This window comes from Chrysochloris asiatica, unplaced genomic scaffold, assembly GCF_000296735.1.
Source record: "Chrysochloris asiatica unplaced genomic scaffold, ChrAsi1.0 scaffold00024, whole genome shotgun sequence".
Classification (NCBI taxonomy): Eukaryota; Metazoa; Chordata; class Mammalia; order Afrosoricida; family Chrysochloridae; genus Chrysochloris; species Chrysochloris asiatica.
Genome location: NW_006408542.1, coordinates 11,474,574 through 11,502,062, shown reverse-complemented (window position 1 = coordinate 11,502,062; position 27,489 = coordinate 11,474,574). Strand labels below are relative to the sequence as shown.

Sequence of the window (27,489 nt, the reverse complement as noted above, 5' to 3'; positions counted from 1 at the left end):
GCACTAATCGTTAGGTTTTGACTCATAGCAACCTTGTTTAGAGTTTCCAAGGGTTTGAACCACTGACCTTGCAGTCAACAGTCTAGTGCTTATCCTACAGTGGCACACTGGGTATTCTATGTAGATGTTGTTGTTGAGTGCCATTGAATCAGCTCTGATTCATAGTGACGCTTTATAGGGTTTCCAAGGATGGCTGGTGGGTTTGAATCACTGACCTTGCAGTTCAATCCAACTTTGCAGTTCAGTGCTTATCCTACAGCGATATACCAGATAGAATACCTAAAACACTAAACTGAAAAAATGACTGGATATTCAAATGTTTGAGTTGTTGGAAGTCACTGAGCTGGTTCCGACTTCTTCCAAGATAGTTTCATTCATTCTTCTGACAATATATGGTATATTCTATATCCTTTGCCAACATCATAATCCAGATGCATCAGTTCTGCTCAGTTTTCCTCATTTGTATACGTACAAGGTAAAGGAAAATATGTCTTGGATCAGGTGCACCTTACTCCTCAGAGTGGTATTTTTGTCTGATTTCTATGTTGTTTGTTGTTGTTGCTAAGTGCCATTGAGTTGGTTCTGACCCATGGCAATGGCCCTGTGTAGGGTTTCCAAGGAGTGACTGGTGGGTTTGAACTGCTGACCTTGTAGTTCAAACTGACTTTTCAGTCCAGTGCATTATCCTGATATCTATGTAGCTGGTTAAAAATATAGAATAAAAACAGTAATAAAACAAGAAAGGAGAAAGGAGGTCTCTGGAAATATTTTTTGCTGTTTCTATTACAAATGTAAACTGTTAAAAATTCTAAGCTGCTAAGCAGTGCTGAATTTTGCTGTTTTGCTGAAAATGTGATCAAGCAGGGAAACAATGCTTTATTCATCACATTTTCCCCTCTTATGTTCTCTCAGGATTGCCAACATAGCAGATTATCAGAATTTTGATTATATTTTGAAGTATGCACAAACAAATCTTCCTGTTGTTTCTTCAGGTGATTTTAAAGGGCAAACAAGAATCTATCTGCTCTTAGCTAAAATCAAAATGATAAATAACTGAAAATTAACAAGGGACAAAGCTGATGTTTTCATTTAACCATTTCGTAAGACCCGCTGTACAAAAGCACTTACATAACAGACTTGAATGATAGTAATTATTATATCATTAAAAAGATATTCCATTTAATTCCATAATTAAGAGACATCAGTTTCTATTCATTTAAAAACTACAAATTCATATGCAAGTTATTTGTAAAAATTATTATGTATTATTAGACTTTTCCATAGTCAATAGAACTTAGTCAATATAACCTTTTCAGAAATGGTATCATATCCCCATCATTTGCAGATAGTTACTGAGGCCCAGGAAAGTTATAAGTCCAAGTTTCACAGTTGGAGCCAGGAGCCAAACCCATGTCTTTGTGACTATGTTAAGGTGCCACTGAGTTGGCTCATTCTCTTTTCAGGATGCCAAAATGACTGGGAGACAGAACATCCAAGTGTTGACTGTCAATACAAGTAAAATGAAGTCTTTAATTTTTCTCATACTTTGGAGACATTGTCAATAGACACTGGAAAAGGACATCATGCTTGGTATAGTAGAGGGTGAGCGAAAGAGTCAGGTTCTCAGTGAGGTAGACAACACATGGTATTTAAGGATGGTGCAGGACTGGGTCGTGTCTCATTCTGCTTTATTATGTACGTGCACTTCTATACTTTAGATGCCAAGCTCTTTAGATTTTGAAGATGGATCATGTGAGGACCCTGCCCTAAATATTTCACTGGTGGAGAAGAATGTGAATAAATTGCTATTGCACTGTGGCATTGGTAAGATTTTTAAAGAAAGGAGCAAGGCAGAGTTTCCCAGATTGTTTCTGTTCCAAATCTGGTAAACGTATAGCTCATTTGAAACAGGGTCATTTTAGAATACTTGTAATAATTTGGTGATTTCTTTCAGGTAATGACTAAAATTACAGCACAGGAAGTAATCTCATAATGAAATGACATTTCATAAATTATGCTAATATGAAAAGTCATACTGAACTGTGAACCACAAGGTTGGCAGCTCAAACCCACCAGCTGTTCTTTGGAAACCCTATACAGGGTCATTATAAGTTGGAACCTACTCGGCAGTACTTAATAACAAAAACAACATCTGTTCATAAATGAGGATCAGCTGTCTTGATTGGAGTTATAATAGTAAATTTAGATAATGTATGAAAATTGTCCAGGGAAGGGAAAATAATAGAAAACAGAGTCAGTGTAATACTGTTTACAATTAATCAACATCTGAAAAAGTCATATTCCTGTTATTCTTTCAAAACATTAAAATAATTAGAAAAAAATTTTTTTTTTCTTTGTTTTGAACTCAGTAAGAGCTTGCAAAACCATCAGGGAATGTCTTCTAGAGAAGGGTGGTGCAATTTTAAAAATCAAGCACATTAAAATCAATCATAAATGAGGAATATTAATTTATAGAGAAGATTCTTAGAAACTTTGTAAGAATCTGTGACTAGTTTACTTCATTTGTGCTAAAAAAAATATCTGGGCAAAAATAAGAGATCCACTTAAAAACAATCATTTAGTTGCACAAATTGAACAAGTAGCTGGTATTTCCAATCATTGTTGTTAAGTGCCTCCAAGCCAGTTCTGACTCATAGTCACCCTATATAGGGTTCCGAGGAGTGGCAGATGGGTTTGAACTGCTAGACTTGTGATTAGCAGTCTAATGCTTCTCTTAAAGGGCCACAAATAAAAGATGTTTCATTTTTATGGAAGGAGGTTGAGAGGCTATAAACTAAGAGTTAGTATGAATAGCTAATTGGTGAGGTCATTGTCAAATACATAGAGCAAATGTATTTTGCTTCATAATAAATATAATTGAATGATAATTCCCTGCTGTATGAATATTATTTTAGCCTGCATATTCATATCAGCAGTTTATATTTAATTCTTTATATTAGAAAATATCGCTTTCGTTTATATAATGCTATATATTTTTCTGACAAACTTTTTTTTTTTTAATGTTTTATTGTGAATTGTGTGATAGTCTACATGGGAGAACATCAGCTATACATTCATTCCATCATCCGTCATTTCATTGGCATAGTTATCATCCCGTCCATGCATCCTCACCCAACCAAGGGGTGTACTCTGTAAGCCTGCACCAACCCCCCACCACAGTCCTCAGCTCCTTTCCATCTCCTGATCCCGAGCCCCCAGCCCTACCATCTCTTGACGTTGTCTTCTCTGCCTCCATCCCAGGCCTCACTGCCTCTCTGGGTAGCATTCTGCTCTTCGCTCTTCTCCATTTATGGTCCCAAGTTCCTCCGCTCCTAGACTGATAAGTTAATCACTCCCCTCTTTGCTACAAAATGTCCATCTTTAGATTTCCAACCCTCACAATCAGTCCTGATAACAGTTATTCACCATTGCATCACAAGAGACCCATCTATATTTCATTTCATCAGCCCTTCCTGGACAGGCTAGACACCACTCACTGGAGACTCTACCTTCCTCTACGCCCTCTGGATCTAGGTTCCCTCTTGAAAGCTTGTAAGCCAGTCACTTCTTGCCTTTGTATCCCTCCCCCCATTTTGGGTAGCCAGTGTCCAAGTTGCCCATCCCTGTCTACCCTTTGTGCTGAGGGGTGGGTATAGTTCTTGCAGCAGGGACTTGTTTCCTCTTTTGAGCTACTGCATTTATAGGTATAGGTCATGTTTAGCGAATTGTATCAGATGATGCTTTTTTCCCTCTTATTTCTTCTTAGGGTTGAGCTCTGTTTATCCAGTCATTGAAGTCCGGTCAAATGGGTATCATCTGCAAGTGTGGGTGTTCTTGCATCTGTCTGGCCCCTTTTTATCGGCTGGCTGCCCCGCTCTCCACTCTAGACCTCTGTGGCTGTGTCACTGACCCTGAGCCCATGAGTCCCCAGGTCTTGCCTCGCTACTGGCCCACCAGGTCTCCATCTGGGTTCACAGTAGTTTGCTGAACGATGTAGGGCTAAGCTCACCCCTTCATTGATATTCTTCGGTCACTTCCCCTTCTGGGTGACGTGCGTGTTTGTCTGTCAAAGTGTATATTTCCCTTGTGTCTTAGTCTTGGAGGAGAATTTGCACTGAGAGGATCCGATCATTTGCCTTGATGTCTCCTGGGCAAGCCACCTGTATGTTCTTGTGGTAACAGTCGGACTGCCCTTATTGTTTGGTATTTTTCCTGTAGGTCCTTCTTTCAAAAGGTATCCTCTGGTTTTCCAGCTGCTCCTGGCTGGTCTGCCTGTCCTTTCAAGTGGAGAAATTTCTCATCTCTGAGGGTCTGATTGTGGTTCGGACTTCCACCTATACTCCCATGTAATGCAGAGGCTCCTCAGTAAACCTCCTTCACTGGCTACATTGTAGCCCCATTTTAGGTATTCTAATCAGTTATAGTAGTGTAGTGGTTACAAATCGGGCTGCGAACCTTAAGGTCAGCGGTTCGAAACTACCAGCTGCTCCGCGGGAGAAAGATGAGGCTTTCTACTCCCGTAAAGATTTATACCCTCGGAAACCCTGTACAGGGCCGCTATGGGTCAGACCCGACTCGATGGCACTTAACAACAACAACAACAATCAGTTATAGGCAGAAGATGGGCTTACAAGTTTTCCATGTTGATATTTCTGGTTATTTCTTTCTCTCCCCCTCCAGTGTCTGTTTTATAATATATTGCAAGGAAAACCAAGGTTCAAAAGATAGGCAAGCATTTTAACATTATTTCCCCCCTTTCTCCATTCCATCCATGTCTCAGTCTCTGTATTCCAGAGTCCTGTTGTCCTAAAGCTGTGCCTACATCATTTTTTACCTCTGTCCCATTTAGCCCATTTATACCTGTCTATTTGTTCTCTCATCTGCTTTGTTCTTTGATTCCCCTCTCCCTTCTTGTATATTGCCCCCCTACCCAATACCCAAATTATCCTGTGTCTATTCCCTGCCCTGTGCTCCACCTTCCCCTCCCACCCCTATCCCTACCCCTACATCCTAACAACCCCCTAAGAGTTCACTTTAGTGGATTAGTATGGGTTCTTTTTCCTAGTCTTTTACAGTAGTGGTCCTATGAAGTATTTTTCCTTTTGTGACTGACTAATTTCACTCAACATAATGTCCTTAAGGTTCATCCATGTTAGGAAGTGGCATGCAGCTTCCTTGTTATTTTTCAAGGTAGCATAATACTCCATTGTGTGTATGTACCACAGCTTGTTTATCCATTCTCCAGTCGATGGGCACTTTGGCTGAATCCATCTTTTTGCTATTGTAAATAGTGCAGCTATGAACATTGGTGTGCATATATCTTCCCGTGTTGTGGCTTGTTTGTCTTGTGGGTAGATACCCAGTAGTGGAATTGCTGGATCGAATGGTATTTCCATTTTCAACCTTTTGAGGAAGTGCCATATTGCTTTCCAGAGAGGTTGGACCATTTTGCAGTCCCACTAGCAATGCAGGAGTGTCCCAGTCTCTCCACATCCCCGCCAGCATTTATTGTCCTCAACTTTTTTAATCCTTGCTGTTATTGCTGGTGTGAGATGATATCTCATTGTTGTTTTGATTTGCATCTCTCTAATGGCTAGCGATCGTGAACATTTCTTTATATGTTTGTTGGCTGCCCGGATCTCCTCCCCGGTGATGTGTCTGTTCATATCCTGTGCCCATTTTTTGATTGGGTTATTTGTCTTGTTTTTGTAGATGTGTAGTAATTTCCTATATATTTTAGAGATGAGTCCCTTATCCAATATGTCGTTGCAGAAGATTTTTTCCCAGTCTGTGGGTTCCCTTTTTACTCTCTTGGTGGAGTCTTTTGATGCACATAAGTTTTTAATTTTTAGTATGTCCCACTCGTCTATTTTGTCTATTTTTGTTTGTGTGTTTTTCAGAATGTGTGGCAGTCTGAATATTCCCTGAATTAGCGCCCTCACGTTCGTCCCTATTTTTTCATTGATCTGACAAACATCTTGCATATGTGAACTATTTATGCAAAGAAGCAAGAGATTGGATTACAGGAATTTATAACTAATTTCTAGACCAGCTTCTTCCTATAATAAGCTGAACATTGTGGGAGGAGTCACTTTACCTTTCTCTGATTCACATTTTCAGACATAAATGTCCTTGTCTTAATTGAACACCTTTTAGCTTTGCAAAGCATTTCACAGCCAGTTTCCCACTTTATTATTTTCAATATCCTTAGACTATTTAAGCATAATGTTGGTTTTCCCTAGTGGGAATCCGAAGCAGTGAAAGTATAAAATACTTTTAAAAGCCTTTGTTAGAAAACTCAGGAGCAAGGACTAGAAGTCTGGTCTTGTGGTTCTGTTCAGTTTGGCATATTCCTGTTTCATCATGGTACTTCCCCCCATAGAGATCAGTGAAGAGAAGTTACTGAGACTATCACTACAATAAATTACAATACAGTACATATAATGTTCTAAATCTCCATAAAAGGAAGAGACTATGGATTACTTTTTTATCCACTAGGAAATCTAATCTTTCTAATGGCTCTATAGGCAGACACAATAAATGTTGTTTCAAGAGAAGAAAATATGAGGTTCATAGAAGCAAATTGGCTATTTCAAATTGACAGAGTAAGTGATAAAAAGATCATTTGAAATCTAGATTGCTGATTTCTGGGCTAGTTAATTATCCATTATAGATCAGTTGTACTTTTCATTCAACCTTAGGCCTGAGGTTCCTCTTGAGGAATTATTTGATTACTTGTAATGATCGTAGTTAGCCATGGGGTCCAAAAGACAGAATTCACAATTCTGATGCTCAGTGTTCTTACTCACCCCTTTATTCCACCATATTTCACTGAATTTAATTCCTGTTACCTATAATTTTTGTATTTGAGAAAAGTTTTTCAATTTTTAATTTAATTCTTTTCAGTATTTAGATGATAGAATTCCTTGGAATCTGTCAATGAATCTGAGTCTATCCAGTCAGCCTCAGCACCTCAACCCCCCTCAAAACTAGATCTTCATCTGCTCCCATGGATAAGCAATTCAAATTGTTGCTTTTCCTAAGATACATGTTTTATAACAGGATTTTCTTTTCCTTTTTCCTTATATTTGCTGTGATAGTAGGGGGAAAAAAAATCTCTGAACTAAAGCGTATGTTTCTTTCTATCTCAGTATGTTCTTGGGATTTAATACAAAGAGTTTCCTCCAGATGCCAGGAATTGAAGAAGAAACACTAAAGAATAAAGGCAAGGTCTCTGTCTTTCAGGCTTTAGGGAGCTTGTAAACACAATTACATTCCTAAATGCTGTAGTGGAGCTGCTTGTGAAAAACCAAAGAAGCAAAAGGAAGTGATATAAAAGAGTTGAAAGTTACATAATAAATAGACAAAAAGTAGGGAATGTTAGAATTAAAATAAACCTAAACATTTTTGGAAAAAAATATTTTGTAGACATAATGCTTAAGTGCTCGGGTGCTAACTGAAAGGTTTCCAATTTGAATTCATCAAGGGCTTTTTGGGAGAAAACTTACTCAACTCATTGGCATCTTGTCAATTTTGACTGAGACAGACCTAGCATAGGGTTTCTGAGGCTATAAATCTTTACACGATCAGAAAGCCTCATCTTTAGCTAGTGGGTTACAACAGTGGACCTTGTGATTAGCAGTCCATTGCTTATCCTACAGCACCACTGATGCTCCTTCTGTGGCAAAAATCACCTGGTGATAATCTCCATTAAAAACTACATCCTAGGAAACTCTATGATACAGTTCTACTTTGTCTCATACTATAGGGTCAGAACTAATCGGATGGCACTTAACAATAACAATGGAACCATGGAAAAGTAATAGTATTCATGCAAGTCAAAAATACCCATTTTAAAGAAATCATTAGAGTTAATATTTGTGCTGTTGTTTTCATGTATATTTTATCTAATTTAACTTATTTCACTTGTAAAAATAATATGCTCATAGTTTTTTTTTTACATCTTAGAAGAATGTAAGCATAGAGGAAAAGTATCCTTTGTCTCTACACACACACACACACACACACACACACACCTTCCTATGAACAATTGGTTTATTGTTTGTGTTTCCTTTTTATTTTTTGGAATTACTTCCATTATTCCACATACGTGTGAATATATGAGTTCCTCCTATTTTTTAATTATAATTTTTAAATGTTCATAGAGAAATTAATTGGTTTGTGTAGAAATTTCTTATAAGAACCCTTCCAGGATATATTAGCTTTAACTCCTGGTGTGGCACTGTAGGATTAGTATTAGACTGTGAACCACAAGGTTGGCAGTTCAAACCCACCATCTGCTCCTTCGAAACACTATATAGGTCGCTATGAGTTGGAACCAACTCAGGGCACTTAACAACAACAGCAAGGATGAAGAATGACAATAGAAACCATTTTGTTTCACTGTGTCATTTTACCAGGACACTGAAAGATTACATGTTGGTGTAAGGATACACTTCCTATTTCCTGACACCCGGTCCAGAGATTTGGGTGGTTTTCTTTATTTTTAAGCTTAGATTATCTTGTTGTTGCTGTGTGCTGTTGAGTCAGTTCCAACTCTTAATAACGCTATATAGGGTTTCTGAGAACTGCTGGTAGATTTGAACTGCCGATCTTGCAGTTAGCAGTCCAGTGCTTATCCTATACACCAATGCTCCAGGTTCTCTTAAGCCTGTTGAAATCAGCTGCAGTCATGCTAATTCTGATTTAAGTAGGCCCCCTTGTGTGTCAGAATAGAATTGTTATTCATTTCCTGGGGGTAGGGGGAAATTATATAGGCCTAATGGTGAAGATCTCAGGTGCTAACTGAAAGGTTGGCAGTTTGAACCCATCAATGGTTTTGCTGGAGAAAATTCATTCAACTCATTATCATAGCATGAAGTCTTAATCATAGAGACCCTACATAGAATTTGTTGTTGTTGTTAAGTGCCGTCGAGTCGGTTTCGACCCATAGCGACCCTGTACAGGGTTTCCGAGGGTGTAAATCTTTACGGGAGTAGAAAGCCTCATCTTTCTCCCGCGGAGTGGCTGGTAGTTTCGAACCGCTGACCTTAAGGTTCGCAGCCCGATTCGTAACCACTACGCTACCAGAGCTCCTTTAAAAGTCTCATCTTTTCATCTTTTCAGTGTTGATTTTTTGAAACTAGATTGCCAGACTTTTCTTCCAAGGTACCTCTGGGTAGACTTGAGCCTCCAACCTTTCAGTTAATAGCTAGGCATGTTAACCATTAGTTGCACTCAGAGACTGCTAGGTTATTTTAACCAAGCAACAAAAGAAAATAATTCTATAAGGCTTTCAGCATTTTATTAAGATTTTTTTTAAATGTAGATAATAAAAATAATGTATTAGTGGTACTGTGTTTGTGCCCATGTATCAAATCCTGTCTGTCTAGAAACTGTCTTATATCTTTGACACTAATATAAGTTTATCTAAAACATAATGGATTCTATAAATGTTCCCATTTTCTAGCCGTATGAAAATAATGAAGCCACTCACCAAAATGGTGACCGAGGCTATTCTCAGTAAAAAATAGGGGGGGGGGGATTAAGATATATATTGAGTAATCAGGGCAACCATGACTCAATAAAACTGATCATAGAAGTCCCTGGAATGAAATTTCCTCAGTAAATTTCCTCTGATTTATCTATCAGTAGAATATTATGCACAAGAAATAATCTGGGCATTTATATACTAATTCTGTATTCATTTTGAATAACAAGTAATTCTTCTTGAAATGACCTTCTCAGGTGAGGAGAAGTTTGTAGTCACAAGAACATTATTAGCATTTCTCATCTCCTTTGGGAAAGATAAGATTTGCTTATATTAAAGATAACTGTGATATCTTCAAAATCTATCCTGCTTCAGAGGCAAACAAAACAAAACTAAATTTCCTATTTTTACATTACTTTAAAAGTTGGATACAACACAGAACAATGGATTTGTTTAGCTGAAGTGAAATGAATTGTAGGGAATTGATAAAATGATTATGCTGTCAATTTCTACAACTGCTGCTACCTGCCTTTTGGGTTGGTGTTTTGAATTGAATTGTCACCTACAAATATATGTATACCTGTGTTTTGTTCTGTTGGACATAGAGTTGCTCACTGTGAGTTGGAACCGAGTTGATGGGAAGTTAAGGGAAGGAGCCATAGTAGTATCATGGTTAAGCTGCTAAAAAATGCTGGTGTTTTGAACCCACCAGCCACTCCTTTGGAGAAAGATGAGGTGGTCTGCTTTTGCAAAGATTTACAGCCTTGGAAATTCTACGGGGCAGTTCTACTCTGTCCTTACAGGGACATAATGAGCATGAGTTCTCTTAGCCACAATGAATTTTGGTATACCTGTGGATGTGGTCCCATTTGAAGAATAGTTTTCTTTTTATATTAATGAGGCAATTTTGGTATATATCATTCTTAAGATATAGAAGGAGATTAGGCACGGAAGAAAACAGACATGCCCAGAAGACCAACAGTATCAGAAGACAATGGAGGTAGACCTCCTATAAGTTTGTAAGTCCAAGCATTCTAAGGATAGTTGCCTAGAGAAGTAGAGACTAGGATTTACCCTAGAGTCCAGAGAGAGAGAACATTCCCCTAGAGCTCTGAATTCAGACTCCTAGCCTCCTAAACTATGAGAAAATAATGATCTCTTAAATAAAGGCACCCACGGTGGCATTGCTGTTCTAGCACACTAGGAAACCAAGATGTTTTTGTTGTTGAGTGCCTTTGAGTTGGCTCTGACTCACGGAGACCCTAAATAGGGTTTCCAAGGAACTCCTAGTGAGATTGAACCACTTATCTTGTGCTTAGCAGTCCAGGCGTGTCCTACAGCACCACACCAGGACTAAGATTCATTGTTGTTGTTAAGTGCCGTTGAGTTGGTTCTGACCTATAGTGACCCTGTATAGGGTTTCTGAGGAGCAACTGGTGAGCTTGAACTGCATATGGATTTAAAAATACTAGTCCTGGTATGGTGCTATAGGATAAGCACTGGACCATAAGGTCAGTTTGAACTGTGAGGTCAGCAGTTCACATTTATCAGCCGCTCCTTGGAAGCCCTATAAGGGTCGCTGTGAGTTGGAACCGACTTGACAGCACTTAACAACAGTGATGCTTTGCTCATTGGTCGTCCTGGTGTCGCACTGCAGGATAAACACTTAGTCATAAGTTTGGTTTGAACTGCAAAAAGGTTGTTAGTTGAAACTCACCAGGTGCTCCTTGTAGCATAGTTTTACATCAGTTAATCCTATTTGTTTTAGGATCTGCATCTATGCTAATTATCATGGCTAATCAGTGTTACAATAAAAAAAAAAGTAGGCAAATAAAAGAAATGCCCTGTCAAATAAATGCTTTTTTGAGACTGTGTGTTATTATCACCAGTAATGTGCTTGAAAGGGGATACAGACTATCAAACCCTGAATATCCTGTATCTTGGCCTGTGTATCAACCTATTTTATTTCTTTTATAAGTTTTTATTCCTCAACATTTAGTTTAGCTAGAAACACTGCAACAGATGAGTTTATATTTAAAAGAACTCCAAGTTTAATAATGAACTCTGGTGTGGCACTGTAGGATAAGAATCAGACTGCTAACTGTTGTATCAGCAGTTCAAAATCACCAGCCACTCTTGGTGTTGCTATGAGTTAGAACTGATTCAATGGCACTCAACAAATTTACTAAGTATCTGAGTGTTGTTTTTAAGTCAGGTCAGACTCATAGTGACTTTCTATAGGTTTCTTTGAACTGCCAACCTTGCGGTTCAAACCAACCTTTGAGGTTGAGTGCTTAGCCTGTGGTGCCATATCAAGATTCCAAGTTTCTGAGTAGGTAATACAGGGTCAGCAGTTCGAAACTACCAGTTGTTCCACGGGAGAAAGATGAGGCTTTCTGCTCCCATAAAGATTTACAGCTTGGGAAACCCTGTACAGGGTCGCTATGAGTCGGACCGACTCCATGGCACATAACAACAACAATACAATGTATTAAGTAGAAGTTGATGTCACCACTATATAACGTTTGCTGGCTGAGTTCATTCCCTGAGGAGAACTTTTGGGAATGAAAAAGGATTTCTCCCTCTCATCCATCTTCTTAAAGAAAAAACGGTATGAATGATCAATTATGTGTAAGCATTCTGGGAAAGAAGCCCTGGTGGTCAAGTGGTTAAAGCACTCAGTTGTTAACTGAAAGATTGGTGATTCCAACACATCAACTGCTGAAATGGTGGTAGTTCAAACCCATCAGCTGCTCCTAGGGAGATCTGTTTCCAAAAATACTGCAGCCTTGGAAACCTTGTGGTCAGTTCTGCTATGTCTTACAGGGTCACTATGACTTGGAATCAATTCAACAGCAGCAAGTTTGTTTCTTTTTAATTTGCCCATGCTGAGAAAGGTCCCTGGTTAGAACAAGTACTTTCTACTTGACTGGTAACCTAGCAGCACTGAGGAAGAAAAGTCCTAGCAGTCTGATCCCATCAAGACTCTAGCTAAGAAAAGCTTATGCAACATTCTACTCGGTAACACATAGGGTTACGATGGGTCAAAATGGACCCTGGCACAAGGCAAGTACAGCAGACATGCTGGCAACTAGTAGGTTAAAACTTCACAAACTGGATTAGGCTGGTATTGTCCTTGATCCAGGTCATTTAAGTGTGCATGAAGACATCAGTTCTTCAAAATACATTTCAAAGTAAAAGTTAATCTAAATCTGTGGACTCCGAGAACAGAGTGGGAGTGGGGTGAGGGAAGGCATAAAATCAACAGAGCCGTAATGAGAATCTCATAATGTCTCAGAGTATAACTGCTGCTATTACAATTATTACTTTCTGCTCCCATAAAGATTACAGCCTCGGAAACCCTGTTACGGGTCACTAGGGGTCGGAACTGACTCGACAGCGCTTAACAACAACAACTACCACCTCCAGTTACTCTACTGAGCAGCTGCTTGCTATATGCTAGGCATTATGAATGCACCCTTTCTTTTAATCCTTAAAGAATCCACTTTGAAGAGGAGGCAATTGAGCCTTAGAAACATTCAGAGATTCTCTTACACCTACATACTTAATAAATGAACAGAACACCAAAGTGTTGCTGTGTTTGTAGTTAATCATCTCTTCCTGAGTTGAAGAGGAAAAATGGGACATTAACAATTTCTTTTTTACTCTTAGCAAGGTCTTGAAACTTACTTGTGGTGTCTCCTGAAGTGTTTTTGTCCCAGAACAAATCTCTGAAACAATATAACTTAAATAATAACTATCATCTGATTCACTTTAATGAAAGAAAACATAATAATAAGCAGGTTTTGTTCTTTAAAACTCAGGTGTCTTAATAGCTGGGGTTTCTAAAAATGATTGCTATACTAGTATAGTGGGGGGGAGAGAGAATGAGTTAATTGTTGTCATGTTCCATGATGTCAGTTCTGACTCATAGCAACCCTGTATAGGATTTTGGAGAACAGCTGGTGGGTTTGAACTGTCACCCCTTATGCTTAGCAGTCCATTCCTTATCCTAATGGACAACACCTGGGCAACTGGGTCAATAAACAACGTTATGATAAACAGAGAAAGGATTGAAGTTCTCCAGGATTTCATTTCATTTGGATATACAATCAACACCTATGGAAGCAACCGTCAAGAAATCAAATGATATATCACATTGGTAAATCTGCTGTGAAGAATTAAAGAGCAAAGATATCAGTTTGAGGACTAAGGTCAAACCCACCAGCCACTCCTCAAAAAACTATTTAAGATAGCTTTGTTGTTGTTGTTGTGTGCCATGGAGTTGGTTCCGACTCACAGCGACCCTGTGCAGGGTTTCTTTCCGAGGCTGTAAATCTTTACGGGAGCAAAACGCCTCATCTTTTTCCCGTGGAACAGCCGGTAGTTTCAAACTGCTGACCTTGTGGCTCGTAGCCTGATTCATAACCACTACACTAACAGAGCTCCTTCGGAGTCAAGTCAGTGGCATGTGACAACAACATAGATAGCATAACATTTACCAAGTGAATGTCTTTCATGGGTTTTTTAATTTTTTTCCCCACAATTTAGTGACTCAATTAAATCAGTCATGTTATGTAACATTACCAATAATCTTTGCCAAAATTTCCATCACCATAAACAGAATTTCAATGGTTTTTAAACAAGGACTCCACAGTTCCCCACTCTCTCACCAGTGGTGACCACTATTAAACTCTAATCTGTATACATTTGCCTTTTCTAAAGGAACAGTCCTTTTCTACAGACTGACCATATTCACAATGGTTCCTTTGCCTACATCTTGATATGCTGTGAGACTTTAATAAGGTGCTATTCACTTTTCACCAAATAAAACGCCTCAGTAGAAGAGAATTAGAGGGAATAGAACATTACACCACCACTTGTCTTTCAGTTTGTCATACTGTGATGGTTTGCGTGTTGCTGTGATGCTAGATGCTACACTACCACTAATATAAATACTAGTAGGGTACTCCCAAGGTTGACAGATTCCAACTGAAATTCAGGACTAAGACAGACTAGGAAGAAGGAGAGTAGACTACTTCTGAATGTTTAGTCACTTGAAAACCTTATAAATAGCAGTGGAACACTGTCAGATAGCACCAGAATATTGAATATTACAACATTATGACTAACACATGAATACTGTCAGTTATAGTGCCACAGGATGAGCCCCGCAGGCTAGAAGACACTCAAAGTGTGAGTAAGGAAGAGCTGCCTCCCAAAGTAGAGTTGTACATGTTGATATAAATGGAATAAAGCTTCTGGGACCTTCATTTGCTGATGGGACACAACTCAAAAAAGATGATAAACTGTTATAAACATCCATTAATAATCACAGCATGGAATATATGAAGTTTTAATCTGGGAAAATTGGAAGTTGTCAAAAATGAAATTGAATGCATAAAGATAGATATCCTAGACCTTAGTGAGCTGAAATAGACAGGTATTGGACATTTTGAACCTGACAGTTATATGGTTTACCATACCAGAAGCGAAAAATTGAAGAGGAATGGTGTAGCATCCAAAAGAACATTTCAAGATCTGTCTTAAAGTATAATGTTGTCTGTGACAGGATAGTGTCCATACGCCTACAAGGAAGGCAAGTTACTTTACACATCAACCACTAAAGACAGAGATAATAAAATTGAAGAATTCTATGAACTCCTTCAGTCTGAATTTAATCAAACATGTAATCAAGATGCATTGATAGTTACTGGTGATGGGAATGCAAATGTTGGACACAGAGAGGAAAGATCAGTAGTTGGAAAATATGGCATTGGTGATAGAAACAATAAAGGAGATCACATGATAGAATTGTGTAAAATCAATGATTTGTTCATTAAAATACATGTTTTAAACAGTATAAAAGAAAACCATACACATGGATCTCACCAGATGGCAAGTACAGAAATAAAATTGATTACATCTATGGAAAGACATGATGGAACAGCTTCATATCATTAGCCAAAACAAGCCCCATGGCAGACTGTGGAATAGACCACCAATTGCTCATATGCAAGATCAGCTGATGCTGAAGAAAATTAAAACAAGACTATGTGAGCCAAAATTGACCTTGAACATATGCCACCTGCATTTCAATATCATCTCAAGAATAGATTTGATGTATTGGACCTAATGATAGAAGACAGGAAGAGTTGTGGAATGATTCAAGAACATCTTACAGAAAGAAAGCAAAAGGTCATTAAGAAGACAAAAAAGAAGGAAACAACTAAAACAAATGTCAGAAGAGTCTTTGAAACTTACTCTTCAGCATAGAGATGCTAAAACAAATGGAAGAAATGAGGAAGTAAAAGAGCTGAATAGAAAATATCAAAGGGAAGCTCCAGAAGACAAAGTCAGGTATTATCATAAAAGATCTGGAGTTAGATAACCAAAAAGGATGAATAAGCTTAGCGTTTTTCAAGCTGAAAGAACTGAAAAAAAAAATTAAAAAAAATCAAGCCTTGATATGCTATATTGAAGGATTCTAAGGGCAAACCATTGAATGATGCAGAAAACATCAAAAAAAGATGAAAGAAATATACAGTCGCATGAATAAAATATATGGACAATGTAAATAGGTAGCATATGACTGATCAAGAATCAGTGGAAGAAGTCCAAGTGAACTGAAGATATTGGCAAAGAACAAGCCTCCAGGAGTTGATGGAATACAAATAGAAATCTTTCAACAAACTGTTGCAGCACTGAAGGCACTCGCGCATCTACACCAAGAAATTTGGAAGACCAGCTTACTGGAAGAGGTCCATATTTTTTTCCAGTCCAAAGAGGGGTGACTCAATGGAATGTGGAAATCATTGGACAATATTAATATAACATGCAAGTAAAATTTTGATAAAAATAACATAAAAATGGCTGCAACAGTACATTGACAGGGAACTACTAGTGGAGGTTCAAGCAAGATTCAGATGAGAATGTGGAACGAGGGCTATCATTGCTAACATCAGATGGATCTTGACTGAAAACAGAGAATATCAGAAAAATATTTACCTGTGCTTTGTTGACTATGCAAAGGTTTTCAACTGTGTAGATCATGACAAGCTATGGACAACATTTCGGAGAATGGGTATTCTGGAGCACTTGATTGTGCTCATGAGGAACCTGCACATAGAACAAAAGGCAGTTATGCAAACAGAACAAGGACACTGAATGGTTTAAAATCAAGAAAATTGTGCACCAGGATTGTCTTCTTTCCCCATACTTATTTATTCTGTTCACTGAGCACATAAACAAGAAGTTGGATTATATAAAGAAGAATATGGCATCAGGATTGGAGGAAAACTCACTAACAACCTGCAATATGCAGGTAATACAACCTTGCTTACTTAAAGTGATGAGGACATAGAATATTTACTAATGAAGATTGAAAACCACAACCTTCAGTTTGGGTTTTATCTCAATGTAAAGAAAACAAAATACTCAGTACTGGAGATGATCAGAACTTGACTAGAGGAAGATTTAAAAATGTTTTTATCACCACAATTTGGTGAACTTGACCTTTACTTATGAATGTAGTAACTCAAAATACCAACTGAGAGGGAAGAAGTCTTCACATCAAGGATCAATCCTATCCTCTCTGTATACAGGGTTGATAGGTATGAGCAACTTAGACATTGGCTACCTAAAATGGGGTGAGGGGCTATAAAGGCATAAAGTGACTGGCTTACAAGTTTTCATGATGGAGTTTAGTTTTAGGGTATGCCAGGGTAGGTAGAATAGCCCCTGAATAGGTTTCATCTTGTCTAGATGGGTCTGGTGAAAGGAGGTGGGGATATGATTCTTATGATTCAACAGTGAGTAATTGTTATCATGACTAATTGCAACTGTCACAACTGTAAAGGTAAAGGTTTTGTGGCAGAAGGGGGAAGGGGTAGCTGCTTTTGTGTTTCAGAAACAGAGGACCCTAGGACCATCAAGGGAGAGGAGCACTAGCGGAGTGTGGGGCCCTATCTGGAGAACCAGCAACACCAGAGATGGCTGCAGAGATGATGACATGGAGAGAGAGAGCAGCTGAGGACTCTAGACTCATGGAAAGAGAAAGGCTGTGTGCTGGATGCCAGGATGCAGGCTCACAGAATGTGCCCTTTGGTTGTTTAAATGATTATATAATCCTGAGTGTTTTTGTGTACATCCCCCTTACCACCACCGCCCCCCCCCCAAAAAACAAAAAAAACAAAAAAAAAAACCTAGAGGGAATAGAAGCAAATACTGTTGAATTATAATGTCTGGAATGGGATTGTAATCATTACATTGAAAGGATGAGTATAAAATCAGTGTTCTCCCATGTGTCACTCAATTCATAATAAAAACTGAAAAAAAAATTAGCACTGGAACAAAAAATAACATCATGATAAATGGAGAAGACATTTAAGTTGTCAGAGGCTTCATTTTGCTTGGATCTACTGTCAACACTCATAGAAGCAGCAGTCAAAAAATCAAATAGCATATTGCATTAGGCAAATCGGTTGCACAAGACGTTTTTAAAGTGTTCAAAATCAAAGCTGTCAGTTTGAGGACTGAGGTGTGCTTGACCAAGCCATGTTATTTTCAGTGAGCTCATATGCATGTGAAAGTTAGACAGTGAATAAGGAAGACTGGAAGAATTGATGCATTTGTATTGAGATGTTGTAGAAGAATATTAAAAGTACCCTGGACTTCCAGAAGAAAAAACAAGTCTATCTGTGTTGGAAGAAGTACATCCAGAATATTCCTTAGAAGCCAGGATGGGAAGATGTCATCTCTCCTACTTCAGACATGTTATCAGGAAGGACCTGTCCCTGGTGAAGGACATCATATTAGTGTGGAGAGTCAGCAAAAAAGAGGAATATCCCCTAAAGAGATGGACTGGCACAGTGATAGCAGGAACGGGCTTGAGTTTAGCAAGGATTGTGAGGATGGTGTAGAATTGGGCAGTGTTTTGTTCTATTGGTTATGCATAGGGTCACAGTGAGTTGGAATAGACTCGCCAGCACCTAGCAACAACAGACCATCACATGGAACAGGGAGAGTTGTGCAGAATTTACTGATGCTCTAATCATCTAAATAGCAAAATGTAGGAGGAGAAATGTGCAGTTCATTAAAAGGATGCAGATGCTTTGGGAAATGAATTAAGTATTTTAGTTGGAGAACAATTTAATTCCTATGGAATATGGCTCATATCTAAATTCAGATTTCTACTTGAATGGCTCTAGAGGAACGACACAAAATATTCAATTGGATTACTCTTGCCCATTTCTGCCCAGAACACTGTCCATTAAAGTGTAAGCCCTTGGAGGCAGAGGTCATGTCTTGGTCTGAGATGTAGCTCCACATTGTGTAGCACTGAGCCTGGCACATAATGGGTATAGAGATGTATGTATCCAAAGAATAATAGATCTCTAGTTTTAAATTTAGGAGTGCAGTGCCTCCATAGAATAAGCACTGGCCTTCAAACCACAAAGTCAGCTGTCTGAGCCCACCAGACACTGCAGAGCAAAGCCAAGGCTTTCTGTTTCCCCAAAGATATAGCCTATAAAGCCTTATTTGTTGTTGTTAGGTGCTGCCAAGTTGGTTCCGACTCAGAAATCCTATGTAGGGTTTCTGAGGAGCAACTGGTGGGTTTGAACTGCTGACCTCTGGTTCGCAGTCTAGGGTAACTATGAGTTAGAACTGACTTGATGACACACAACAGAAACAAGTTTGAAATTTAGATAACTTGGGTTGTAAAAAACACAGTCCTGATACTTGGGTTGTAAAAATACAAAGCTGCATGCTGTCTTAGTAGTTTGTGGCACTGTAGGATAAAGTACTGGACCACAAGGTCCATTTTAGCCTCAAGGTCGGCGAATCAAATTCACCAACTGCTTCTCAGAAACCCTATATAGGATTGCTATGAGTCAGAACCAACTCGAAGGCACTTAACAACACCAGGTGAAAAAAGACTCCAAATTAAAATATATTTTACAGAGATCACTTTATTAAACTCTTTTAAAAATGTATTTTTAGAGACCCCTTTATTAAGTCTTTATTTTTTTCAGGATTTCAACATTTGAGCTTTATTTCAATATACAGTTTTCAAAAGCCCTTCCTGAGCTCACATATTCCTCTCTGCTTTTGGAAATGTCTTAAAAGAAACCATTTCCAATACAAATGCAGAAAAATAGGTACACAAACCAAGCCACCACTATAGAAGAAGAATAAAAAATTGAAATTCTATTAGGGCATGAACTTCCACATGTTCACACAGTACTTGCTCTGTTTATAATTTTTTTTTTTTTAAGCGTTGCCTTTTTTTTTTCTGGACATCTAATGACAGTGCATATGAAAAATACCACATTGGGTAAGGAGTGTTGAAGGTTCAAATGCAAGCGGGATTACTCTCTAACTTAAAAACAAACACAACACTGTGAAGAGGGGTTGTTCATCTTCGAGAAACCTTTTTCTTCAAAGTGGATGCACAAAATGAAGGGATTCTCTAATGGATCTTTTGCTTCACAGTAGAAGTGACCACTTCAACATTACTGCCCTGTGTGGGCTGTGGTTCAGGAGTGCAAATAAATTACATTAATCTGAGGGAGTAGGAAAAAAAGGTTTATAAGAAGTTTCGATTCATTTGAAAGGTAAAGATTCCCCCTCACTCTTTTTCACTGTCTTTTCTTCCATCTTTCCTGCAGCAGAGTTTCATTTCAGTCTTTCTCATGAGGGAGATGGTATGGGGTAAGGACTATATCCTAGCGGCTGCTGTTCTAAATTGCTTCTTTTGCAGCGATAATCAGAGGAGTCAGGCTGGAGAGAGGCTTGACTAATTTTAGCCATGGATGTTGCAAAAGCTCCTTGGCAGATCCTCGCCCTTCCACATCCATCTCAAGACAGCGATTTTAAAAGTCACGGAAGACAGCCAACAGTCTCTTAGGAGTCTAGAGTTCTGGGGGTCCATTAGTAGCTATCAGATACAATGCCCTGAATGGATTTTCATTAAGGTTAAGGGGGTTTGCCTTTTACTCTATCAATTGCCATAATCCCCAGAGACCAGATATCATCTTTCAGGCCATAAGCTTTTCCATTTACCACCTTAGGTGCCATCTGATAGGGGGCTCCCACCATAGAGCTTCGTTCACTTTGCTCAGGGGTGATCTGTGCACAGAACCCCAAATCATCAGTTTAACAGAGCCATCCATCTTGAGTAGAGTATTGTCACTTGGTTTGAGTGCAAGAAATCCAATGCCTGAAGGCCCTCTCAGCAGACAGTTGCTATCTGTCCTTCATCCATACAGGTCTCCGTGACCACATCAATCAAAGAGCCATCAGCCAGGTTTCCATTCGATGACTACCCATAGTTCATCACCCACTAAGTAACTATCTAAATAATTAACAATATTGGGGTTCTTATTTTCCCTCATGACTAGAATTTCATTAATAATGAATTCCTTTTTGGGCCGCTGTTGAAGATTTATCTGCTTTATGGCCCCTTTTGTCCTGTTGTAATATGTAGTATTATATAAACAGAACCTGATGCTCCTTGACCAATTTTCTCAATTCTTGTGTATTTTTTCTTAGGGTCACGAACACAATGCTTCTTAGCTTCTCTAGGATCTCCTAATCTGTCAGTTTTTTTTCTTTGTAGATCGTGCTGTACAAAGTGCTGGAATTGGCATTTGCAATGGAAGGCAGTGTGGCCTCTTTATTAGGGGCTGCTAGTGAAGCAATAGATTCAACCACAGAGCAAGTGTAGATTGATTTGGTATGCTCTGGTCTTGGTACATTAACTGGTGGATGGGGATTCACTGTCATCTTCTTCTTTCTCTTCTTCATCTTCTTCTTCAAACACAGGAGGAGCTAGAGGAGGCTCTGATGCTGTTTTTGTACTCGAAGGATGTGCACGTTTATCTCCTGATGTAAAGCTCATATATTTCCTGCTTGTTAATGATTTCTTTGGAATCATAGAATTTGAGGACATCTAGAACCACTAGTGGACTCTTTTTCTTTTCTTGTTTGGTTTTGTTAGAGATCTGGAGTAATCAGGCCCATTGCTCAGAAATTCCAGTCAATCCCCTGGTGATAGCATCCAACCCCACATGAGCCCTATGCTCAAAGTCTGAAGGAAGGAAACTCTCCGGGTGCTCTTTCTTCTTATTGATTTTTATCCCCTCCTCTGGGAAAGATAGATCATAGCCTGGCTTTCTTATTCTTCACATGGGAAGTGGTTTGGAGCTGTGGTTGATCTCTGAAGAATCCTGGTTGTTACTATTCATCCTCAGTGGGGGCTGGGTGGGGGGATCTCTTCATTATCCAGACCCTCAGACATTTTCAGTTATATCGGATTTCACAGCTCCATGTATGATGATGACCCAAAGCTGGAAAGGATATCAACTATGCTGAAGGGCAAAATGGAGACTCAAAATACACTCAGATGGGCTGGAACACAGGGCAGGTAGTGTGCTGGGAATTTTTCAGGGAGTTTCTCATTTCTGTTTCAGCCTCTTCGCTTCCTGGGCGAAGGGGAACTGCTGCTGTGGATGCTGCCCTTGCTGCTGGATAGGAGGAGCCTGAGAGGGGAGGAGAAGCAGAAACGCCTTTTCATTAAGTCTTTAAAACAATTCTATATATGCACTGGACAAGATTCTATATAAGCCACTTTGTGGAAGAAAGATGAGACTTTCTACTCCCTTGAAAATGTAAAGCATTTGAAGCTCTCTGACTTGGGACCATCTTAATAACAACATCTCTAGCAAGGAAGAGTGACTACTACAAAAGGTAGAACAAACATGGCTATGTGACATTGAAGTGGTGCTAAGATAGTAGTCATAGTTTTTTTTTTTTTTTTTAACCATTTCCAGTGTATCAGCACAAATGCATCTGTGTACGAACATTTGAAGTGATTGGAGAACCACATTTGAAAGTTCAAGAAAAATTATTCAGAGCAGTGTTTAGACGATTAGATACAGTGTCTTTGCTTTGCTTTTCCTTAAAGTGGACCCAGAGAGGGGTTCAGTTCAGGTAGTTTTTTTGGAAAGGGGTCCCAGAAAGCATTGAATGGAAGTAGAGATTTGAGACTGGCAGGAAGGAAAGCAAGCAAAAGTACATCAGTTAGTGAACTGGTGTTGTTGTCAAGGACCACTGAGTCAGTTCAGATCCATAGTGACTCTGTATAGGGTTTCAGAGGAGTGGCTGGTGGATTTGAACTTTTGGCCTTGCAGCTCAAACTAACTTTGCAGTCCAGCTCATTATACTATAGCACTGCACCAGGAGTCCAGATAGGGAATGAGTCCTATAGAAATTGGGGTCACTCTATTCATGGTCCTTCTGAGAGACAGAGGAACAAGCTTTAGGATTGTCTCAGTCACGGGGAAGGTAGCTGGAATATTTATTTACTCAACAAACTTCAGCATTCTCTAAGATGCTTTGGGGAAACATACCGCTGGCAGTTCCACGTACTCTTGAGTCTAGCAGACTTTTTTGGTAGAAAACGCCCTTTAGCAGATAGGAAGGAAGTTGTTGAGAAAACTGCTGGGAAAGTTGAGAGGATGTGGATGGGGTTCTGACAGCATGTGCTGCAGATACATAAAAATGATCCTCATTTTTCAGAGTTGGAGTCCTGGTGTGGTACTGTGGGACAAACACTAGATTGCTGACCACAAGGTTGGTGGTTCAAATCCACCAGCCGTGCCTCAGAAACTATAAAGGGTTGTTGTGAGTCACAATCGACTTGAGGTCACTTAACAACAAAGATTTTTAGAGATGTAGTAAAGGTAAATTCCAGAGCCCATCAAACAGTGAAATTGATATTAATCTCCAGAAAATAAAGTGCTTAATGTTTTTGAACAAGTGAAAAAGAAAAAGAAAAGCAATGACACTATCCAAAATAATAAAGCCCGTTGCCATGGAATCCATTCCAACTCATAGTGACTCAGTTTTTTTGTTGTGGTTGTTATTGTTAAGTGTCATTGAGTCAGTTCTGACCCATAGCGACACTGTATAGGGTTGCCAAGGAACAGCTGGTGAGACAGAATAGAACTGTCTCATAGGATTTCTGAGTTGTAAATCTGTGTGGAAGCAGATTGCTACATCTTTCTTCGGCAAAGTGACTGGTGGGTTCGAACTGCTGACTTTTTGATTAGCAGTCAAGCACTTAACCACTGTACTACCAGGGCTCCTGGTGTGACAATGCAGGATAAACTTCTGGACTGCAAGGTCAGTTTGAATCACAACATCGGCAGTTTAAGCCCACCAGCCGCTCCTATGAGTTGGAACCAAATGGCGCTTAGCAACAGTAGCAACACCAAGGTTTCTGAAACAGTACAAACTCACTAAATAACACCCTTTTGCCTCACTTCTTTCTTCTTATCATATTTTTAACATGACTACCAGAGTGACTTGTTAGAGATCTTGATTTTAAAAGCTCACAGTGATACCAGGTCAGGCTACACAACACTAGAAAATAATGAAATATAGTATAAAAGATGTTTATTAGAATAAGGAAAAATGATACCGGCAGGGATACATGCCATAGACAGAGGCATCTGCACTGTGCTCATACTCTAAGATGTATATCTACCTGGTTAAGGGGCAGGTTAACAACTGATGGTTAAAATATTTGCTGATGCATCTCAAAGACCAAAGCTTTCAGTATGGGTTGGACCTCAATCAAAATAAAATAAAAATCCTCACAGTTAGATCAAACAATAACATCATAATAAATGGAGAAAAGATTGATGTTATCAAAGACTTCATTTTGCTTGGATCTACTATTCACACTCATGGATAAAGCAGTCAGGAAATCAAATGGGGTGTAGGCATATCTTCTACAAATGTCCTTTTATTTTTTCAGGTTATGGATTTGAATTATAGTTTTTGTTTTTGTTGTGGATTGAGTGAAAGCTTGCAAGGCAGATCATCAGTTGTACATTCAACAAATTAAACACCTTATTTCATTACAATGATTACAATCCCCTCCATGTAATATCAGTTAACAGTATTTCTCTCTATTCACTCTAGCTATATATATATATTTTTTAAACAATCCGGCATATATAATAATGTACACCACCAAAAGGCATGTTCTGCAAGTCTGCCTCCTAGTCACCAGCTCTCAGTCCCTTGCTTCCCATGAATCTAGAGTTTTCAACTGCTCCCCGTCTCCATGTCCCCATCTCTGGTGTTGCTGCTCCTCTGGATAAGGTCCTGCCTTCTGCTGGTGCTCTTCACCCTTGATGGTCCTAGGGTCCTTTGTTTCTGGACTGTAAGATTAACTGCTTCCCTAGTTTTGCTACAAAACTTCTTTGTGACAGTCACAATTAGTCATGATAATAATTACTCACTATTGAATCATAAGAATCTCTTTTAACCAGACCCGTCTAGACAAGATGAAAACTATTCAGTGGGGACTCTTTCTTCCCCCACACACCCTTAAACTAAGCTCCCTCTTGAAACTTTGTAAACCAGTCACTTCATACCTTTATCACCTCCTCATTTTAGGTAGCCAATGTCTAAGTTGCCCATCCCTATCTACCCAGTATACAGAGGGGATAGCATTGATACTTGGTGTAAAGATGCCTTTCCTCTCTGTTGCTATTTTGAGCTACTACCTCCAGGAGTATAGGTCAAATTCATCAAATAGTAGCAATTTACCCTCATTTCCTTTATCAAAAATTGTTTTACTTTTTATCTTCCTCTAGTCAGGTTCTGATTATCAAGCCATCGAGGCTAGGTCAAATGGGTACTGTCTGCAAGTTTGGGTGTTCTTGTGCATCTCCCCTCACTTTATATCAGCTGGATGCTTCACTGTCAGCTCTAGCCTTTTGCGGCTATGTCCTTGTCCATGGGCTCAGGTGTCCCCAGGTCTCACCACACTTTGGACCAGCTAGCCCTTCTTCTTCTCTCTTTCATCTCCAGGTCAACAGGTGTCTATGGAACATGGTTGAACTCAGTCCAGTTCTTCATTGCTGCCTTTCCCCCTCTTCCACTCACCAGTAGAGCAGTGTGGTTACCAGCAAGCTTACATGCCTGCTCATGTGTTCCCTTTGAGTTTCAGTCTTAGAGGGGGGTGCAAATGTCCTTTTTAAAGTGTTCAAGAGCAAAGATGCAAATTTGTGGACTAAGGTACTTCTGAACTAAGCCATGATATTTTCAATAGCCTTTTATGCATGTGAAAGTTGAACAATGAATAAGGAAGACTGGAAAAGAATTGACACATTTGAGTTATGGTTTTGGAGAATATTAAAAGTACACTGCACTGCCAGCAGGACAAACAAATATGCGTTGGAAGAAGTACAGTTAGAATGTTCTTTGGAAACCAAGATGGTCAGCCTTTGTCTCTCATACTTCAGACATATTTCCAGGAGACGTCAATCCCTGCAGAAAAACATCATGCTGGGTAAAGTGGAGAATCAGTGAAAAAAGGAAGACCCCCCCACCCCAAACGAGATGGGGTGGCAAAGTGGCAGTAGCATTGGGTTCAAGTGTAACATCAATTGTGAGGTTGGTACAGGACCAGGCAGTGTTTTGTTCTGTTGTGCATAAGGTTCTTAGGAGTTTGAACTAACTCACTGGTACCAAACAACAACAGCAGCATGCTGTAGAGTATGCTCTGCCCTGCACTTCAGTTTTGAAGACATGGCACATCTGCACATTTTCACTCAAGGAGTAATGGCTACTATGCTAAGTGGCAGAGTTGTATTGAAAAGCCTCTCAACAGTCTGGGATGATCACTTGAACACAATGATTGGTTTTATAAGGAACAAAGTGTTATAGCTTGCATATAGTTTTAAAAAATGAAAAATATGGCAGCATAAAATGAAGCTATCTGGTTTACAATAGGTCTATAAGAATAATCTAGGGCTGTTAGTTAATTGCAATTTTCAAATGAGCCAATTATTTTAGCTGCTAAAAAACTTAATGATTGTACTGTGCCAGGCTAACAGGAAACCATGACATAAATATAGCGAATCTCCCAGGAACATTGTATCTACTTGAAAACTTGGTGAGGGAAAGGGTTTAAGGTTATTAAGAGTTGAATAGTTTGAAATACGATTTTAAATTTAAGACAAGTATTCTGTATTATGAGATAGAATATAAAATCTGTGCCAAGTTGTAAGTTAAAATAGGAAATGTTTTAAAAGTACAGCATATAGAAAATAATTTTGAAGATTGTTTCCAGAACTCTGAGAGTTATGTGCTCAATCTTTTCTGCAGGTACTTTCATTCAACAAGTATTTATTGAGTACTACTATTTAGAGTCCTGGTATGGCACCATAGGATAAGCACTTAACCTCAAGGTCATTTTGAACCACAAGGTCAGCAGTTCAAATTCACCAGCTACTCCTTGTAAGCCCTATACAGGGTCATTAGGAGTTGGAAATGACTCAACAGCACTTAAAAACAACAGCTATTTGGAGGTCTTTTGAAAAAGAGGAGGATCCCCGCAATGAGATGGATTGGAACAGTAGCAGCAGCAATGAACTTAAAGCATAACAACAATTGTGAGGTTGGCGCAGGACCAGGCAGTGTTTCATTCTGTTGTGCATAAGGTCTCAATGAGTTGGTGCCAACTCAACAACACCTAACAACCACTATGTGCTAAGCATTGGCCTAAGTTCTTGGGCTATATTAACTAGCAAAAACAACGTAAAGACCCACCTTTATGTGACCACCTATTATTTGGGTGGATTTCTACTAAAATAGAAATTTGGGAAGAAAAGTTTTCCTTATTTTTTAGGTGACAAGATTAGGAGATACGGAGTCGTTTCTCAGTTCTAAGTTTGCTAGCTTTGTTGTCTTGGGCAATTATTTTATCAATTTAAGTCTCAGTTTCTTCATCTATCTAAAGGTTGAAAAAAAAAAAACAACAGAAAACAATCCTATTGTCAAGTCGATTCTGAGTCATAGTGACTCGAGAGGAAAGAGTAGAATAGGGTCTCAAAGATTGTAAATCCTTACAGAAACAGACGGCACATTGTTCTCTTGCAGAGTTGCTGGTGGGTTAGAAATATTGACCTTTTGGTTAC

At 39.0% G+C, this 27,489-nt stretch overlaps 1 pseudogene; it reads right to left on the bottom strand.

Moving 5' to 3' along the window:
• Positions 1-20,217: 20,217 nt before the first annotated feature.
• On the bottom strand, positions 20,218-21,791 carry LOC102810549 (annotated as a pseudogene).
• Positions 21,792-27,489: the final 5,698 nt, after the last annotated feature.